The following is a 21,570-nucleotide window of genomic DNA, read 5'->3' on the forward strand; positions in this document are numbered from 1 at the left end:
CTTACCCTTAACCGACTAAGCCACCCAGGTGCCCCAAGAGGAATCTTTTATTTAAGAATATGCATGGTATTTTTGGTGCTTTCTATTAAGAAAAATCTTCTGTCATGATTTTAAAAAGTAGTATTTTAAAGAAGAATCAAAATTATCCGTATTGTAGTAATGTGTTCTAGATTTTAACTTCTTACTAAATATTAACATTGGGTTAAGTCCCAATTTTTGGAAAACAGACTATAACTGAATGAATGATGAAAATAAGTAGTAGAAAAAAATTAAGCCCTTTTACTTCTTTAGAAAATAAACAAATAAAATATTTCTAAAACCTAATTTTATTAAAATTTCTGATAATATAAATGAATATATAAAATAATTCCTAGTTTATTTATGGGAGATTTTAAAGTATATTTAAAGCAGTATCAAGTTCTACATAAAACGTCAAAAAATATTCAGACAGTCACACTGAAAGTAATTTTGATATTAATATTAAAAATGTATTATAACTCTAAGTAATCAAACACAAATCTATTCTCTTGCAAATATACTTAATTTTTACTGTGGCACCATAATAGCATAGCTTCTTTACTTATCTGTGTAAATGTATATTATTTCTTTAATATCGTTTTGAATTTAGAATGTAGTATATACATGGAAACATAAACACAAACATTCCTACACCTCTTACTCATTTCCCAAATTCATGGCCTATTGATTTAATTTTCACATTGTTTTTTTTATTAATGATATGTGGAAGAATTTTCCAACTTTTTTTCAAGATTTGCCCATATTCATGTTTTAGTTTTCAATTCAACTAAATCTATAAAAAAATAAAGTCACAAATAGAAGAAGATTCAATGATTATTTACATTATCCACAACTCAATTAGTAAATAAATTGAATTAATAAAATAGTGAGAATTTTTATGTGCCAAAACAAAACAGATTTATTATTACACATATGTAAGAAACATTGACAGGTGTGTAAATGTGTACTCAAAATGTTTGTTAATTGAAAGTAAATGAGTGTATGTGTAATTTTAAATCATTATTTTATTCATAGTTTTGATGTCATCCAAGCTTTTTTTTTTCCTGGCACAATGCCTAATTTAAGTAAAAATGCCCATATTCATTTTAGATATCTTTCACCTTTAGTAGAAAACTTACATAAAATTAAAACTAAGTAGAAAATGCTAGTAAGACCCAACATTATTAAAAGTGCTAATAGCAACAATATAAATAGTATTTTACATTTGGAAAAGAGTACCTAGCTTAGATCATTTATTTGTAATTTGCACTGAGTTGGTGAAGATTTAGATTGCTTTAATTACTCAATAAATCACTGCCCCTCTGAGTAATGATACACTCCTCTGAACAGCAGTAGCATCTTTAGGTAACACTGAGAAAGATTAAACTAAAAACTGAACCCTGCATAATTATCTTTAAAACAAGTGTTAATAAAATCCAAAATTCACTAGCTACTTAAACAGGTCAGATTCCAAAGTTAGAAGACAAATATGGGGCAAGTTGTTATTTTCTATCAGGTAAATGATAGGCTGTTGTGAGCCTGAGGAAACTTCAAAATTGGAGAAATGGAATGCTCTCATTAATTAGATTTTTGAGGCAATTAAATTTTACCCGGAGAAAAGTATTTATTTTATTCATTTTTCTAAAATGCAGAAACTTGCAGTATTTGTCTGAGTCCATACATTTGCTCGAGATATTTTTTTCTTTTCTCTTTTACTTTAAAAAATATTTATTTATTTATTTAGAGAGAGAGAGAGGGAGAGAGAGAGGAAGGGGCAGAGGGAGAGGGAGACAGAGAATCCTAAGCAGGCCCTACAGTGTCAGTGCAGAGCCTTACAGTCTACAAACTGTGAGATCATGACCTGAGCCGAAATCCAGAAGCCAAGGCTGAACTGTTTGAGCCACCCAAGTGCCTCGTTCGTTCGTTCTTCCTTTCTTTCTTTCTTTCTTTCTTTCTTTCTTTCTTTCTTTCTTTCTTTCTTTCTTTCTTTGTATTGGGGGCTTTATATTCTGTCAATGACTTGAATTCTAGACGTAGATGTATCAGGGACAATATATGTTTATGTGGATATCCTAGGAGGCTTACTCTTTTCTGGTGAAATCTCCAAGAGCAGCCGATCACTTAGCAAAGTCTAGTCTGTGTGGGCTTATCTTTCTGTGAAGGAGTGTCATTCTTCTCTCTCAAAATTTTGCTCAAGGATACATTTTATTATGTATATACTTATTTTTAAACAATGAATCATTATTAAAGATCTTAGTGAATGTTTAAAAACTTAGTCCATCAACTTAAAGTTATGTTTTATGTAGTAGGGATGAATAGAACCTAGATGTTCAATAAATATGACTTTATTTTCTTTAAATTGACCTCATTTTGAATGGGCTCATGATCCTACCAGACTGGAAGAAAATATTGCCTTGGTTGTTTGTGAGACCTTCATTAGGTATGGAGGCGTTATGCTATTTTTCTTGTCTACTGTGGACATAAGAATTTGTGTCAACACTGGTAAACCCAAATTGCTATGTCCCAGTTTCTTTGTAAGCACCATGCACCGATTCCATTTGGGTATTTTGACTGCTCTCCACTGTGCCATTCAGGACCTTTGAAACCTGTGTTTCCCTTGCTTCTGGGATCTCAGTCCATGCTCTTTTCCCCAGCCAGGGGATTGGGCTCCTCTCCATGAATTAGGTAATTCTCTCCCTCTTGATGTTTCCTTCAAAGGTCTTTCTCCGTCTTTATGGCTTCTCAGAAGCACTTTGTAAAAATTCTTTGTAAAAATTCTTTAGACTTATGGAAATAGCTAAGACAAGGTGGTTTGGTTGGCAACTTTGCTTTCCTGCTGGTCACAAACCTATCTATAGATAAGGAAGCCTAGACATTGACTCTTGAATGGGAGCATAAAAAACGAACAGTGCATAGAGAATAAAAAGAATCTCTCATGCTCAAAGTATGAGCATACTGCCATTTAATTGTGCATAAGAAATAAAGCTTTTTAAATTATTATCTGTAATATATATTTTTTTCCTTCTCAAGCCCCACACCTGACTTTAACCTTTATATTCACCTGATATGTAAGAGAAAACCAAACAAACAACTATGAATATAAACTACCATTGTTTCTTTAAGTTAAATAAATATCTTTCTGGAAAATGTGCAATATTCAACTTCTATGAGTCTCTGTTCCTTTCAAGATGGTGTTAGATCTCAGATGCATGTGACGTTCTGGATAATTGCTGTGGAGAGCCTCATCTGCTTTTGATACTGGGAAGAGACCTGTATTCTCTGGCTTTCAGAAACATTGTTTGATATCTGTTGCTTATGTCTAAGGTCCTGATCATTTTCCTCATTTATAATACCCACAGATAACACCCCATCTTGGTCCTAACCCTAGCCCTTCTCAGCACCTACTGGTTCCAAAGCACACAGGAACTTCTGCATCCATATATGCTGTATTTAGACTAGAGAGAGTTAGAAGAGCTTCCACAGGCTCATCTCCATGGCAAATTCCCAATAGCCCACAGATGCTATTGTCTACATGATGTGGAGATTGGTTTTCCGGTGTCTTTTTATTCCCCTAGAGTAGTGTTTCTTAACACTAACTGAGCATTCAAAAATGCTTGGTAACTCTTTAAAAAATATGGGCAAGCAGTCTTCATTACCAGAGATTGAATTTATAGGTCTGTAGTAGGGCCTTGGTATTGATAAAGTCTTGGGCTTGCCATTACCCCTTTCTCTATGGAAAAGGTTTCTGTATGTCATATGTGATGTCTTTCCTATTGTGAGTCAGTATTAATGGTGTCAGGGATATCCCCCTTCAAAATTATGGGACAAAAATCTATGATTTAGCCTATAACAATTGGCTTTTAATGTATTAATGGGATATAATGAAACATAAAACTCTGTAACTTTTTTTGGCAAAGTGTATTTCAAGATCATTGCTTTGGTATACATGTAAACAAGAAGCAAAATCAAAATGAAAACTACCCTTGAAACTTAAATCTAGCCATGGATGCTTTGTTCCAGCCAGCACTGGCCCTCTTTCTTCTCCCTGGACTGAGAGAATTATAATAGGTCTTAGACTGTCAGGAACATAATTAGTGGGAGAAATGAAAATTCATTAAGGTAGTACACTTTAAATGTTAATTCTGGCTACATTATCTGTTCACAGATATATTCAATAACAGCCATCACATGTATTCACATATTCTAGTAATTAGGACTTTGAGCTCTGCCCTTACACAAACCTAGTTTGAATTCTAGCTCAACCATTCACTGGTTAATTGCTTCAGAGTAGCTCTTTAATTTCTTTGTGCCTCCTTTCCTTATCTTCTGGGAAATAACACCTCACATTTTCTGCTGCACCATTCTACTATTTTCAGCACATGTGCTTTGTAAAGGAATGTCCTCATTATCTTCTCAAAGAATGAATGACACTACAGTATAATGGTTACTTTGTAGACTTTAGAGCCAGACAAATTTCTGATCAGATTCCAGCTCTTCCACTTGACATCTGTGTGAATGTTGCCGGTAAATTAGCCACTCTATGCCTCAATTTTCTCACCAATATAATGTGAATAGTAATAGTGCATTATATATTATGGTTATTGTGGAAATCTATAAATTAATCTAGCCCAAGTCATCAGAATTTGAAAGTAAGTACTATAAATGGTCATTGCTACTATTATGATTGTGATCTTTATTATTACTTTTCACACAGTTTTTTGTTACAACTAGTGCAAGTCAGCCAGCACGTGCCAAACTGATTGTGTCAGAAATGAGTGCCTTTCAACTTAGACAGTGAGAATCAAGCCAAAATATTGATCGGATGGATGACTTCAACATGTTGAGGGAGAAGAAATTTCTCTTTCCTCTAGATTTTGAGTTAGTAGTGTCCAGTTGGACTTACATAGCCATCCTGTGATCATGAGGGGTTAAATAATGACAATTAATGAAAAAGGGGAGATTCAAAGTGAGAGGCTAGAACTATAAATTTTGTTTATAGGTTTTAAGCCCGTTAAGACAACTCTGTTCCAGAAAATTTTATTTGTGTAAGCCAATAAATGTCTTATTTGCTTAAACAAATTTGAATCAGGTTTTCTGTTTCATTGTAACCAAAGGGACTTAAGATTTACAAAGCCTGTCCTATAACCATCTTGTGAAGCTTATGAGATAGTTTTCATAGTGTTCAGGATAGACTCTGCCATTTAATAATTCTGAGTACTTTTTAGCTGTTATTAATAGCAAAATTATTTAATGTTAGCAAAAGGTTTGATGAATACCTGACACCAGATGGCATTTTAAATTATGAAAATAAATTTCTTGCTCTACATTGTTTTTATTCTGAGTCTGCCCTGCTTTGTTTACTCTTAAGCTTTTATTTTTTTTACACAGAAATTACTCAAACATAAATACATTTCTTACCAGCTATACTTTTTCAAGTAATTGAAAATATCTTCTTTAAGCTCTCCAAGAATAATCTAATCATTGTTTTCTCAATATAAATGATTGATTTTATGGGCTTGCTACAAAAGCATGAGAAGCTTATTCTTTTCAAAAACCCTTTCTAAGTCACAGTTACTTTGTGTGCATTGATTTATGATTTCCTTCACAAGGTAACAAAGCATTTTCTACATAATGCTGTCTTGCACTAACATCTGTACTACAGTAACTCTTTCACTGGATGGATCTTTTGATTTTTCATTCGTTCTTTGAAAACTACATATATGAAGCAAAATACTGTTTTCTTCTGACTCCCACTGTCTATGTGAAATGTCATATAATGTAATTCTGTTGGTTCTGAATACGAGTGCTTTGGGTCTTAAGCGATAGTAAACAACTCTAGCCTACTTTAGGGAAACAAAAGGATTTTATTGAAAGGATTCATGGCAATTCATAAACCAAAAAGAGAACAAAACGACCAGCTTTTGCAAAGGACAGGACCCAGGAAAGTTGGCAGGAAAAGGAGGGAAATCTGTCCGTGACCCTGCAATTGGTGTGCTTCATCTCCTCCCATTTTCCCTCCTGTGTCAGTGGCTGGGATTCAAATTCCTGGGAGACAAGGTCTGAGTGGCCTGTAGTGAAAAAGAACACTTCCAAAAGATGATTCAGGACATGTTTACACAAAATAAATAAACAAGCATAAAATAAAAGTAGGTAAGAGCTGCAGGGTAATCAAACCCAAGGTACCCATTCTAACACGTAACCCAAACATTTTAGCTGGATATTCAAGTCACTCTCCTTCATAACCCCAGTTTCTCTTTTAAGCCTTATCTCGTTTATCTATCCATGAAATATTCCCTAGCCAAACTGCAGACCTTTCTTTATTCCAAACACAGCCCCCACCTTCCTAACTTCAGTGGCTTTTATAGAATTTTCCTGTATATTTAATGAGCTACTTGAACCCCTGAAATTCTTCCTAGCAAGTTCTACTTCTAATTCTTTCTTCTTCAAAATTCTTTCTCCATCCTTACTAAAACATAAACTCCTTGAGGACAGGATCCATGTCCACATGAAGTTTTTCATAGCAAGTAATGCCGTGGCCTAGAACAAATATAGTATTGAATGAATACTACATTTTTGCCAAATCCTGGCAAATCCTCCTTTATGACCCCTCCTACATCTGTCTCCTCTGATTTCTCTGTCCTATGTTATCAGGTCAGGCTCTGTTATTATTTCTGTTAATGAATGATTTCATCTTGGTCTCCATGCTCATAAATTCTATCCATTCCAGCCTATACTAAACACACCAATACTTGTAATTTTTTTTTTGTCTTACTCTTGCTTATTGATTGTGGAATTGATTTTAATAACACAAATTTCTAAAGTCCCCTGCTCTAATTACAACCTGAATTTCTGGTCCTTTTACCTATTGATGAATTTATTTATTTTTATTAATTTATTTATTTAAGTTTATTTATTTATTTTGAGAGAACACGAGTGTGCGTGTGTGCAAGTGGGGGAGGGGCAGAAAGAGAGGAAGAAAGAATCCCAAGCACTTTTAGTGCAGAGCCCGATGTGGGTCTCAAACTCAGGGACTGTGAGATCATGACTTTAGCTGAAATCAAGAGTTGGATGCCTAACTGACTGAGCCACCTATCCATTACTAATTTAAGAAAGTATTCATTTATACATTATTTTACTCATTACTTAACCTATTTTATTTTATTAAGTTTACATTCCCCGTAGTAGAACTACTTTTTCTCTCCTATTATAAATCATGTTCACCTACATTTCCAACCATATTTTGTTTCCTATATCTGGAATAGCTTTTGAATTGGCATGTTCAAATCATACCCATGTATTTCAAGGTCTTCCATGAAATTATAACTTATTCATTTTTATTTTATTTTATTTTATTTAAAAAAATTTTTTTTAACGTTTATTTATTTTTGAGACAGAGAGAGACAGAGCATGAACAGGGGAGGGGCAGAGAGAGAGGGAGACACAGAATCGGAAGCGGGCTCCAGGCTCTGAGCCATCAGCCCAGAGCCCGACGTGGGGCTCGAACTCACGGACAGTGAGATCGTGACCTGAGCTGAAGTTGGGTGCTCAACCGACTGAGCCACCCAGGCACCCCTAATTCATTTTTAAAGTCAGAGTCAAGGCATCACTACAAACTAACATTTAAAGATGCAAGAATGTATAACTTCCCAGTTTAGGTCTGAAGTTTAAGGTGAACTTACTGCTTATGAAAAGAGAAATGACTTAATTCAATGAAATGCACAAATATTTATAACTTCTCTGTGCATAGCATTATAGACAATTTTTTTTTATTTTTTAATGTTTATTTATTTTTGAGAAAGAGAGATACAGAGCATGAATGGGGGAGGGGCAGAGAGAGAGGGAGACACAGAATCTGAAGCAGGCTCCAGGCTCTGAGCTGTCAGCATGGAACCTGATGCAGGGCTCCAGCTCATGAACCATGAGATCATGACCTGAGCAGAAGTTGGACGCTTAACCAACTGAGCCACTCAAGTGTCCCCTATAAACAATATCGTTTTTTAATATTCAGAGAAAATTTCCCTTTAAAATATGCTCTGACTAATTAGGGAGATCAGACAAAGAACAAGCTCAGCAGTATGTGAGTAATCCAGAGGACTATTTCTTAGAAATTCAGTATATAAGTATATAAGTAATCCAGAGTATATAAGTATATAAATAATCAGAGTAATTATATAAGTATATAAATACCAGAGTAATTCAGTATATAAGTAATCCAGAGGACTATTTCTTAGAAATTCAGAGATTGGAGAGGACAATAGAACTCAAACCAAAGGAAAATGTCTTCAGAGGGGCACCAGACCAACACATGGTTTCAGCCATTGTGGTCTGCATCTGATCCAGATTTCTTTTAAGGATAATAAGTAGTGTTTCACAAAAGAATAAACAGGATTGGAGGTAAAAGGAAACCTAGTATATTCTTTGAGAAATGAAGCCCTCACCAATTGGGACATTTATTACAATCACATCAACATATTTAGTTCCTTAGCATCTTTGCCTTGTTCTTCCTTTTTTTTTTTTGGAAAAAAAACAAACAAATAAATGTTTAATATCAAAGTCCAATTCTTAAGTACTTCATTCATTAGAAGCCATTCCTAACTCTATAGTATATTCCCTACAAATGTAGTTACTCCCTTATCTGTGGTCTCATAGCACTTTGTACATAAATGTTCATAGTATTTACCACATTGAATTTAGTCAGCTGTTTGACTGCCAGCCTTCACCTGCTGCTTTTCTGAATTTGTGGAATGCAAGATAATATTCTATTCATTTTTGTTCCCCTTAACATGTAGCATTTGACTGTCACATAGCAGGTGTGAAAGTTGAGTGGTTATAAATCTTAAATGGCTCTAGGGTGGAATTACAGTGCTGCAGACAGAGCAAGCAGAGGAACAAAGTTGTTTGACATGTTGGAGATCTTTGCGTAAATGCTTTGAGAAGGCTGAAAAAAATAAGAATTTAAGTTGCATTCTTGTTCTTTACTTAAGGGTTTGTACTACTCAATCATTTTGTAATGTACATTTAATGTACATTACAAGAGAAAAGAGACAAATGTGGAGTACTTCAAATATTGTAAGCATTTTTCAGTGCCATATTATATCATGGTTATATAAAATTAAATTATAATTTTCTTGCATTAGTATATGACTTTAGGTTTGAAAAACTAGCATGATATTTTTTGTTAATACTGTGATAGTTAAATTATGTTTTATTTCATGTTACCTCTGGCACTTTTTATTGAATATCAGATTTTATTTCCACTAAAGCATAAAAATACATCTTAATGGATTTTTTCATTTAATATTCCGTATTCCATAAAACTGTGTTTGTGTGACTCATCTATCATACACCTAATTTTTATGACATCTACACAAATCTTCATGGAATTTGATTTTTTCCTCAAGATTAGCAATCAGTTCTTAAAAGTATTTATCTAATTTTCACCTATGAATTTTCCAAACACTTGTTGCATATACTTTAAATGTTATGCCAATCAGCTCGGGCTGTTATAACAGTTAAAATACCCACAGACTGGGTGGCTTAAACAATAAATGTTTGTTTCTCACAATTCTAAAATCTGGGACGTCCAGGATCAAGGTGCTGGTAGATCCAGTGTCTAGTGAGGGCCCTTTTCTGGTTTGCAGAAGGACATCTCATTGTGTCCTCACCTGGCAGTAAAAGAGACAGGAAGCAAGTTCTTTTCTGCCTCTTGTTACAAGGGCACTAATTCCATCATGAGGGCTCCTACCTTATGACTTAATTATCTCCCAAAGGTTCCATCTCTAAATATCATCACATTAAGGATAGGGTTTCAACATATGAATTTTAGGGAGATACAGTTTATAATAATTGTATAATATTTTCCATAGATTTGACTTTTTTTTTTTATTTTTTTTATTTTTAACATTTTTTTTTTATTTATTTTTGGGACAGAGAGAGACAGAGCATGAACGGGGGAGGGGCAGAGAGAGAGGGAGACACAGAATCGGAAACAGGCTCCAGGCTCCGAGCCATCAGCCCAGAGCCCGACGCGGGGCTCGAACTCACGGACCACGAGATCGTGACCTGGCTGAAGTCGGACACTTAACCGACTGCGCCACCCAGGCGCCCCTAGATTTGACTTTTTGAAATACTGCAATGTTTCTCCTTCAATTTAGTAGTTATTTAGTAATAGAGAAAATACACAAAAATAAGGAATAGCTATTTGAGTATCAGAGCAAAGGAATATTGCTGTTCATTATCTTGTAATCAATATACTGCATTTATTTTTCCAGCAAATAGAGACAGACATTTATGATAGCTTAGTTTTCTCATATTTGAATGATAAATAGTGCATGAAATAGCTGTATAATTTAGCCACTGTATTCATAAAGTTATTCTTGGCAGCTAATTCTGCTTTCTATGTAAAGAAGAAAGGTATAAAGATGAATTATTTTAGCAGTTAACAAACATCCATTCTTCCAAATTTGTATCATGCATTGAGTAGAAGACCCAGATCTGTCTAATTCTAAGAGCTTAATAACTGTTTTCTCATATCCACCTAAGGCTCCCTATAATCATTTATTTCTCTCAACAAAGCTGCATGAGTCTCTTTTCAAAACACAAATTTTGTATTTCTCTTTCTTTAGTTCTTGCACTTTAAGTGTATGGGCACAGACACTGCCTCCCAATGTCTTTCCTTTTGTCTAAGGTTAAAATCTATGTGATAAAATCGGTCTCTACTTCCCCATGCAGTATGCTGCAGGGGCACTCTCTGCTCTAACTAGACTAGTCTCCTGTGAGTTTCTTTTAGCCACTGAGACATTCATTCATTCACTCATTTTACTCATTCACTTATGTAGTGAAGGTTTTTGCTCCTGTTGTTGCCTCTCTCATACATACTGCCATGCTTGCAAATTCTCTTACATTTAGAAGTATGTGATAAGTTTTCAACTTACTGGTTAGACTGAACTCACGATATTGTGCATGGCCTCTCTTCTGCTTGACAATTTTGTATTCTCTGTGCTGAGCCCAGTTATCAATCCACAGAAAACACTTAAAATATGTTTTCAAGAATAACAAATGGGAAGATGGTGATGAAGTAGTAGGACATTAGGTTTATCTCACCCTATGAGCACAACTAGATAAATATCAAATCATCCTCAATACCCCCAGAAATTGACCTACAGACTAGCAGAAAAAAACTCCACAACTGAGGGAAGAGAAGAGGTCACACTGAAGATGGTAGAAAGTTCAGAGACATGGTTTAGAGAACAAATGGGTTGTGGGTATGTGGAGGGGAGGGTATTGTGCAACTGTGGTTGCAGAGAAGAGTGAGAGAGAGGAACACACAGAAAGATGCACAAAGAGAACATTTTCTCAAAGCCATTGGCTTGGAAAATGAGGGGGGCTGAATTTTATGAGCTCTTGCAACCAGTGGGACTTAAAGCCTGCAAGTTGAAAGGCCAGCAGGCTTGGCTGGGATAGAGTCTGGAGGGCACTACATTGCTCCTGGAGGGAAGGCAGGCCAAAAACCTGGGAGCAGAGAGCATGGAAACAGTGATCTGAAGAGTGGATGGGGCACAGTGGGGAGATTATTCACTCTTCTCAGAATACTTCCCTATGTGGAAGCATTCACAGAGATGCCTCTCTGAAAACAGAGGAGCTGTCAGGTGCCATTTTCCTCCCTGCCTTTCAGCATCAACACAGAACCAGCAAAAAGCAGCACAATGCTTACATTGGCTGCCTAACTTCCTTACACTGAGCTCTACCACCCTGTGCTATGCAGGATTGCTTTTCTCAGTCAAGCTTGCTTCAGTACCAGAATGGAGAACTTCCCCCAGAAGACCAGTGCAAATGCCTTGCCCACACAGTATCTCCTGATCAGAGAGTTTTGGAGGTCCTCAGTTCTGGTGGAGTTGCTGCCAGGTCTCTTTTCACATGCAGATTGGAGCACACCTTGCTAAAGCTTGCCACACTCTGGCTAGGGACCAAACATTGCCCACAGCAGACAAGGAAAGCCTCTGCAGATGACTGGCCTGAAGGATAGAGCAGCCAAACACAACAGCATAGTATACACAGCACACAATGATGACATTCCTTAAGTGCAAGACCTGGGCACTATATGACCTCAGTTTAATAAGGCCATTACTTTCAGGAGGAAAAGATACAACTGGTTCTTCTAACACAGAGAAGAAGGCAGAGACTTAGACAAAATGCCAAGATGGAGGAACTAATTGCAAATGAAAGAACAAGATAAGGCCATGGCAAGAGATCTAAGTGAAATATATATAAATAACATGCCTGATGGCGAATTTAAAGCAGCAATCATAAGGGCTTGAGAAAAAAATAGAGACATCAGTGAGACCCTTACCCCAGAGATAAAAGTATTAAAAAAGAACCAGAGATGAAGAATGCAATAAACAAGATTGTAAACAGGCTTGATGCAGTGAATAACATGCTAGAAGAAGCAGAGGAATAAATTAGTGACCTACAAAACAAAATAATAGAAAATAATGAAGCTGAACAAAAGAGACAAAGAAGAATTATACAACACAAAAATAGACCTAGAAAATTCAGTTACTCCATCAAACATAATGATATTCATGTTATGGGAGGCCCAGAAGAAGAAGAGAGAAAAGGGGGTATAAAATTTATTTCAAGAATTAATAGCAGAAAACTTCCCTAATCTGGGGGAGGTAACAGACATCTAGATGTAGGAGGCACAGACAACTCCCATTGAGATCAACAAAAGCAGGCCAACACAAAGACATATTGCAATTAGATTTGCAAAATATAGTGATAAAAAAAATCTTAAAAGGAGCAAGAAAACAGAAGTCCTTAACGTACAAGGGAAAACACATATGCTAGCTGGAGATTTCTCAACAGAAACTTGGCATGCCAGGATGGAGTGGCAGGATGTAGTCAAAATGCTGAATGGGAGAAATCTGCAGCCAAGAATATTCTATCAAGCAAGGTTTTCATTCAGAATAGAAGGAGAGATGAAGAGTTTCCCAGAAAAAACTAGAGAAGTTTTTGACGAGTAAACCAGTCCTGCAAGAAATATTAAAGGAACTGGTGCCTGGGTGGCTCAGTAGGTTAAGCATCCGACTTTGACTCAGGTCATGATTTCATGGCTCAAGGGTTCAAGCCCCATGTCATGCTCTGTGCTGACAGTTCAGAGCCTTGAGCATGCTTTGGATTCTGTGCCTCTATCTCTCTCTGCTCCTTCCCTACTTAGTCTTCCTCTCTCTCCCTCTCAAAAACAAGTACACATTTTAAAAAAAAAGTTAAAGAAATGTTAGAGACATTTGAGTGCAAAGGAGAGGTCAAAAGTGACAAAGACAGGAAAAAATCAGAGAAAATCTCCAGAAACAATCATCAAATAAGTAAAATGGCAATAGATACATATCCATCAATAATTACTCTGAATGTGAATGAACTAAATCAAAAGACCTAGGGTATCAGAATGGATAAAAAAAAAAAAAAGACCCATCTATATGCTTCCTACAAGAGACTCATTTTAAACCTAAAGGCACCTGCAGATTAATGTGAGGGACTGGAGAAACATTTATCATATAAATGGCTGTCAAAAGAAAGCCAGGGTTGTAATACTTATATTGCACAAACTAGACTTCAAAACAAAAATTGTTGAAAGACAAAGACATTATATAATCATAAAGGGACAGATTTAACAAATATTATAAATATTTATATACCCAACATAGGAGCACCCAAATATATAAAACAATTAATAACAAAAATAAAGAAACTAATTGATAATAACACACACACTGATAGTATGGGACTTTAACACTCCACTTACATCAATGTACAGATCATCTAAACAAAAAATGAACAAGGAAACAATGGTTTTGAATGACACACTAGACCAGATGGATTTAACAGATATATTCACAGTATTCAATCCTAAAACAACAGAATACACATTCTTTACAAGTGCACATGGAACATTCTCCAGAATGGATCAAATAATAGGTCACAAAACAGGCCTCAACAAATACAAACAAATTGACATTGTACCATACACCTTTTCTGACCACAACACTATAAAACTAGAATTCAACCACAGCAAATATTTGGAAAGAACACAAATACATGGAAGTTAAAATGCTACTAAAATGAATAGGTACACCAGGAAATCAAAACAAAACAAAACAAAACAAAATAAAACAAAACAACATGAAACAAATGAAAATGAAAACACAATGGCTGAAAACTTTGGGGATGCAACAAAAGTGGTCTTATAGGGGAAGAATATAGCAATACAGGCCTACTTCAAGAAGCAAGAAAAATCTCAGATAAACAACCTCACCTTACACCTAAAGGAGCTAGAAAACAACAACAACAATTGAAACCTAAAACTAGCAGAAGAAAGAAAATAATAAAGATTAGAGTAGAAATAAATGAACAGGAACTCCAAAAAACAAACAAACAAACGAAAAATCCAAAACAGATCAATGAAAACAGGAGATGGTTTTTTGAAAACATCAATAAAATTGATAAACTTTTCACCAGACATATCAAAAAGAAAAGAGAAATAACCCAAATAAATAAATTCAGAAATGAGAAAGGAGAAATAACAACCAACACCACAGAAATATAAACAATTATAACAAAATATTATGAAAAACCATATGCCAACAAATTGGACAATGTAGAAGAATGGATAAGTTCCTAGAAACATATAAACTACCAAAACTGAAACAGGAAGAAATAGAAAACTTGAACAGACTGATAACCAGCATAGAAACTTAATCAGTAATCAAAAAACTCCCAACAAACAAAAGTCCAGGGCCAGATGGCTTCCCAGGGTAATTCTGCAAAACATTTAAAGAAGAGTTAATACCTATTAATCTCAAACTACTCCAAAAAATAAAAATAAAAAAGGGAGGAACATTTCCAAATTCATTCTATGAGGCCAGCATTACCCTGATACCAAAACAAGATAAAAACTGCACTAAAAAAGAAAACTACCAGCTAATATCCCTGATGAACATGGATGCAAGCATTCTCAATAAAAGCATACCAAATTCAATAATACATTAAAAAAACATTCACCATGATCAGGTGTGATTTATTCCTGCATTGCAAAGGTGTTTCAATCTTTACAAATCAATCAACATGATACACAACATTAATAAAAGAAATGATAAGAGCTATATGATCATTTCAATAGATGCAGAATAAGCATTGAACAAAGAACAACATCCATTCATGATAAAAACCCTCAGAAAAGTAGGTTTAGAGAGAACATACCTCAACATCATAAAGACCACCTCTGAGAAACCAACAGCTAATATCATCCTCAATGGGGGAGAACTTAGAGATTTTCCTCTAAGGTCAGTAACAAGACAGGGATGTTCACTTTCACCACTTTTATTCAACATAGTACTAGAAGTCCTAGCCTAAGGAATCAATCAAAAGAAATAAAAAGCATCCGAATCAGCAAGGAAGAAGTCAAATTTCCACTATTTGCCTATGTAACCATACTCTATATAGAACACCCCAAACACTCCACCATAAAACTGCTAGAACTGATAAACTAATTCAGTAAAGTCACAGGATACAAAATCAACATATAGAAATCTCTTGCATTTCTGTACACTAATAATGAAACAGCAGAAAGAGAAAATAAAGAATCATTCCCATTTATAATTGCACCAAAACCCACAAAATATCTAGGGATAAACCTAACCAATTTGAAAGACCTGTACTCTGAAAACTCTAAAACACTGATGAAAAAAACTGAAGATGACACAAAGAAATTGAAAGATATTCCATGTTCACGGATTGGAAGGACAAATATTAAAATGTCTATACTCCCCAAAGCAGTCGACACATTTAATGCAATCCCTATCAAAATACCAACAGCATTTTTCACAGAACTGGAGCAAACAATATTAAAATTTCTATGGAACCACAAAAGACCCTGAATAGCCATAGCAATCTTGAAGGGGGAAAAAAAAGCTAGAGGCATCACAATTCTGGACTTCAAGTTATATTACATAGTGGTGGTAATCAAAAGAGTACAGTAGTGGCACAAAAGTAGACACATAGATCAATAGGACAAAATAGAAAATCCAGAAATGAACCCATAACTATATGATCAATTAATCTTTGATGAATCAGGAAAGACTATTCAATAAGAAAAAGACTGTTTCTTCAACAGATGGTGTTGGGAAAACTGGACAGCAACATGCAAAAGAATGGAACTGACGACTCTCTTATACCATACATAAAAATAAATTCAAAATGGATTAAAGGCCTAAATGTTACCTGTTACCATCAGAGTCCTAGAAGAGAGCATAGGCAGTAGCCACTTTGACATCAGCAGTAGCAACTTCTTTCTAGATATGTCTACTGAGGCAAGGGAAACGAAAGCAAATATAAACTGTTGGGACTTCATCAAGATAAAAAGCTTCTGCACAGTGAAGGAAACAATTAACTAAAAGGCAACATTTGGAATGGGAGAAAATATTTTCAAATGACATATCTAATAAAGCATTTGTATTCAAATTCTACAAAGAACTTATAAAATTCAATACTCAAAATAAATAATCCAATTTAAAATGGGCAGAAGACATGAATAGACATTTTTCCAAAGAAGACATATAGTTGGCTAGCAGACATGAAAAGATGCTCAACATCACTCATCATCAGGGAAATACAAATTAAAACTACAGTGAGATGTCACCTCCCACCTGTCAGGAATGGCTAAAATAAGCAGCACAAGAAACAACATGTGTTGGTGAGGATGTGGAAAAAGGGGAACCCTCTTGCATTGTTGATGGAAATGCAAACTGGGGTAGCCACTGTGGTAAACAGTATGGAGATTCCTCAAAAACTTAAAAATAGAACTACCCTATGATCCAGAAATTGTACTAGAAGGTATTTACCCAAAGAATGCAAAAATAGCAAGTCAAGGGGATACATGCATCCCTATGTTTATACCAACATTATCTACAATAGCCAAATTATGGAAGCAGCCCAAGTGTTCATCAACTGATGAATGGATAAAGAACTTGACGTATATATATATGTGTATATATATATATATATATATATATATATATGTACGTGTGTGTGTGTATATATATATACATAATATATATGTACATATATATATACATATATGTACATATATATATGTGTGTGTGTACACAATGGAATATTATTCAGACATAAAATGAATGAAATCTTGCCATTTGCAATGACATGGATGGAGCTACACAGTATTATGTTAAACAAAATAAGTCAGAGAAAGACAAATACCATATGATTTCACTCATATGTGGAATTTAAGAAATGAAACAAGCAAAGGGAAGAAAAAAAAAAGAGAGTCAAACCATGACATCAACTCTTCACTATAGAGGACAAACTGATGATTACCAGAAGGGATGTGGGTGGGGATGGATTAAATAGGTGATGGGGATTGAGGAGTGCACTTGTGATGATCACTGGTTGTTTTATAGATGTATTGAATCAGTATATTGTAGATGTGAAACTAATATTCAACTGTATATTAACTATCTGGAATTTATATAAAAACTTAAAAAAATAAATGTAAAAAAATAATGAATAAATCAATCCTTTGAGATCCATGTATTCCGTTTACTACTTATGAGAGCATGTTTTCTAATATAGTCACAGAAATTTTGTCTTGCTACTACCTTTCCCAACTAGAGAACAGTGTTGTGGTCTTTAGTTGGTAGGAAGAATTTCTATGGCATAACTCTCTTCCTAATGTCCTGCCAGGTGGACTATAGCATCATTTAACTACAATAAGCGTTTGGCAGTTAGGCGTTATCAGGAATCTTACACATGAATATGAGAAAGTAGGTAAAAGTAGGGACAAAAGTTGAAGACCTTATGCATACTTATTGCCTGTCACATCAATGTATTGCCCTCAAATTTGATAAGCTATAGAATCATCTCCAGGAGTATTTTAGGGTATTGGAATCTCCCCTCCTATATTACAAGGAAGGTTGATAAAGGTTTTCACTCTTAGGTTATCCAAAAGAACCCAATACCCAACATGATTTGTCTATCAGTATTACTAATTTAGTCCTACCCAGTTTGAAGACTAAATTGATTGTCTTTACATTAACATAGTATTTGAGTTTAATAAGCATATCAATGTTTTTCATGAAATGATTAGGAATGATAAAATTTGATCCTATTCTCATTAAAACCAGAAAATGAATAAAGCTTCTCAAGTGGTTCTCCATAATGCAAAACTTATTAGGAACAAGTTAAAAAGAGAAGTCAAGCATTTAGAAGATGTTCTATTTAATTTAAATTTTATAGAGTTAAAAAAACATTCTTTCATAATGTAGAAGAAAGGAAAAAGAGATCTGGATCTTACAGTCTAATGGGAGAGATAGACAATAAAGAATCATATGAATAATGATAAAATTGTAACTCTAGTAATTTTCTTGAAGGGAAGATATATAAGAAACTCTAGGTTTACAGTATAGGACACTTTTGTTAATATTTTTATGACTTCCTCCGTGTTGGGAGGGATAATTGAGATAATTCATGTGAAATAAGTTTTTTTTTAAATTACATTAAAGTGTGTATGTGTATGAAATTTATAATAATAACTATTTTCCTTTTGTGAGTCAAACTTTGTATGCCTGCTTCTGGATTTATATTGAAATATTTAACTATTTAAATTTAACTAGTTGTTTATTAAATTATTATAGCCTTTTATTACACATTTAATCTAAATATTGTGACGATGATTTTACAAAAGACTGGCATCCTCAGTTTTGTGGGAAAAACAAAGATGATTATGAAATCACAGACTTCTCGGGTTAATACAGTACATTCTAAATTATTGATATATTATTCTCAAAATTACAATTGATATCTTAACAAGATGCATTGAATTTCTTCCTATTTCACATCTAAAATAGATAATATCAAGCCATGAAATGATTTAGAAGGATATAACATAAAAGCACAGTCCTTAGCTAGTCTGTTTTAAATTGTATTAATCTCCTTAGGCTAGAAACTGGGTTACATAAACAACAAAAATGTATCTTCCCACAGTTCTGGGAGCTGGAAATCTAAGATCAAGGGACTTTTTTTCCAGTGAGACTCCACTTTTCTGGCTTTCAGACAGCCACCTTCCCTCTGTGTTCTCACAGGGCCTTTCCTTTGTGTTCACAGGAAGAAAGTGATATCTCTGGTATCTCTTCCTCTTCTAATAATGGCACCAGTCCCAGAAGATTAGGGTCCCACCTTCGTGATGGCATTATTTACCTCCCTAAGTGCAGTGTACCAAAATATAATCATATTGAAGGTTAGGGCTTCAACATATGAATTTGGGGATATACAATTCAGTCCATAACGTAAACCTTGCATTATTTTGAAAAATAAAGTACATTTATACCACCAATAATATATGGTCTTTTTATTAATCCTATTCCAAACAAATCCTAATTTGAAAATTAGCATCTGTCACTGAACTTTAATAAAAAAAGAAGTTCTTTTATTTTAAGTAACATAAATAGAAAAAAATCTGGTTTAATTTTTGCATACAAAATTTTAATGAATGCTAGTATAGCAATCAAATGATTCTATGTAAATATAAACAATTTTATGTTAAATCATTACTATATATGTATAATTATATGGTGACAAGCTTTAAAAAGTAATCTTGAAATATTTTGTGTCCAACTTTAGATTTGTTATCTCATAGGAAGAAAGAAATCTAGATGGGAAATATTGAACATTGTGAAGATTACTGCACAAAATGATATCATGAGAATGGAATTTTCATGAGGACAGGGATGTTGTCTGCTTTTTTCTTTGCCACCATAACCTCAGAGCCTAAAATAGTATCTTGCTCAAAATAAGTGTTCTAAAAATGTTGGTCAAGTAGATAATTAGCACATCATTTGGGCAACCTGACTTAATATCCTATAACATTTTACAGTTCTCCTGAATCCTTCTCATAATGACATGAGATCGTTAAAGAAAGCTGTGGTTTTAAAAACCCATACATTTACTGGACAGAAGCTTTTATACTGTCTTGTTGTTGTTCTCTCTAATTTAAAAGTGCTGCATTTATCATCTCAATACTATATACCTAGCTACTTTACAAAATTTTTAATGTTGTCCCAAGATCCAAAATCCATACCTTCTTGTTTATAAAATTATGATTAATGTATCCTATTTTAACTTTAAACTTAACATTGAGTTTTAGAAAACAAAAATGAATAAATTATGGTTTTATAAATATTCATTTAAAATTCTGATGGCATTTATAACTATATAAAATCACAAAACAAATAGGGAATTGGTATTTATTTGCTTTGTAAGAAAGTTCTATTGCATTAATTTTGGGCAAACAAAGAGACATTACCTTTTACCAAAGGTATATATATATTTTTATTTTGATGATGTGTATTGACAGATATTAATTACTATTAGTTTTCACTAGATACCCAAGGGAATTGAGGACTACTTAATTTTTTTTCTTTTTCACTTTGCCTTTTGTCATTTTATAATTTGCCTTTCAAGCATTGAAATTAGAATGTAGAAAAATGTCAGGGAAAGAACTCTGGTTTTAGAATCAATCATAACATAATCCCTGATGGTTAAACTGCTTACTAGCTGTGTGTTCTATGGAAATTTATATATCTTTTGTTTCTTCTTCCAGAATTTGACCAATTTTTAAATGAAATATCAGGCATAATAAAAATGGCTATGATTCTATTCTTTTATAAATAAAATATTTGTATTATGTTAAAATCAATTTAGATTTTCTTCATAGGAAAACCAGAACGTTTATTGTAAGTCTGTGTTATAAGTTATACAATTAGAACTTATTTCATACCATGAAGGAGAATTTTAGAAGTTTTAAAAACATACAAATAAGATTATATCTTTGGGAGGAAAGCCAACTCCTAGAGATTCTTTCCTCAACATTGGTAAATGTTTCAAAACAGGGCTGACTCAAATCACATAAGGCTGTGACCTTTCCCTTGTTATTTGTCACTAACAAGCTTGACAGCAGTGAGGATGTTAGTGACAAATGTAAGAAAATAGGTCATCATTGCTCATTTTGGATATAGTAGGTACTTCTTTTCTTACGTGGTTGTCAAATTAACCCCGGCGATATTTTTCGGGTATTTTGGCTTTATTTTGATGCTACCAAATTTAGTGCAAGACTAGAACAAGCTTTTTTCTTAAATGCTGTCAAGTCTCTCTTCTACCAGCTTTCATTCTTCAATTAAATTTCAGAAAGGAGAAATTTCTCAAAAAAGAGTGTACTTATGTTTCTTGGTGTCTTTTGTAAAATACATGTAAATAGGTTTTCTAAAATCATGCATCTTCTCTGTCTATCCAGCTTATACTCTCTCTGTCTTACTAAGTCTCTCTCTCTGTCTCTGTCTCTGTCTCTTTCTCTCACACACACAGACATATTTTGGTGAAGATAGGAAGTTTCAAACTCTCTTCAACATTAGGACCTTTGACAATGAGCTTGATGCTTTATATACATTATCTTTACCCTTCTACTCTCCTCTTCAGGCTAGTATTATT

General features: G+C 34.1%; 1 protein-coding gene and 1 long non-coding RNA gene across 5 annotated transcripts in view; one reads left to right on the forward strand and one right to left on the reverse strand.

The window, feature by feature from the left end:
* The window catches only part of MGAT4C (MGAT4 family member C), a 742,934-nt gene that overhangs the window by 27,953 nt on the left and 693,411 nt on the right, over nucleotides 1–21,570 (forward strand). The gene's annotated exons all lie outside the window — the stretch shown is intronic.
* LOC131519139 (uncharacterized) overlaps nucleotides 5,869–21,570 on the reverse strand; it is a 33,358-nt gene continuing 17,656 nt past the window's right edge. For both annotated transcript variants that reach the window (XR_009265492.1, XR_009265493.1), the window contains exons 3-4: nucleotides 9,582–9,683; nucleotides 5,869–6,086 (exon numbers count right to left, since the gene is read on the reverse strand). This is a non-coding gene — a long non-coding RNA (uncharacterized LOC131519139). The remainder of the gene's footprint in view (nucleotides 6,087–9,581; nucleotides 9,684–21,570) is intronic.

Source organism: Neofelis nebulosa, chromosome 8 (assembly GCF_028018385.1).
Source record: "Neofelis nebulosa isolate mNeoNeb1 chromosome 8, mNeoNeb1.pri, whole genome shotgun sequence".
Lineage (NCBI taxonomy): Eukaryota > Metazoa > Chordata > Mammalia > Carnivora > Felidae > Neofelis > Neofelis nebulosa.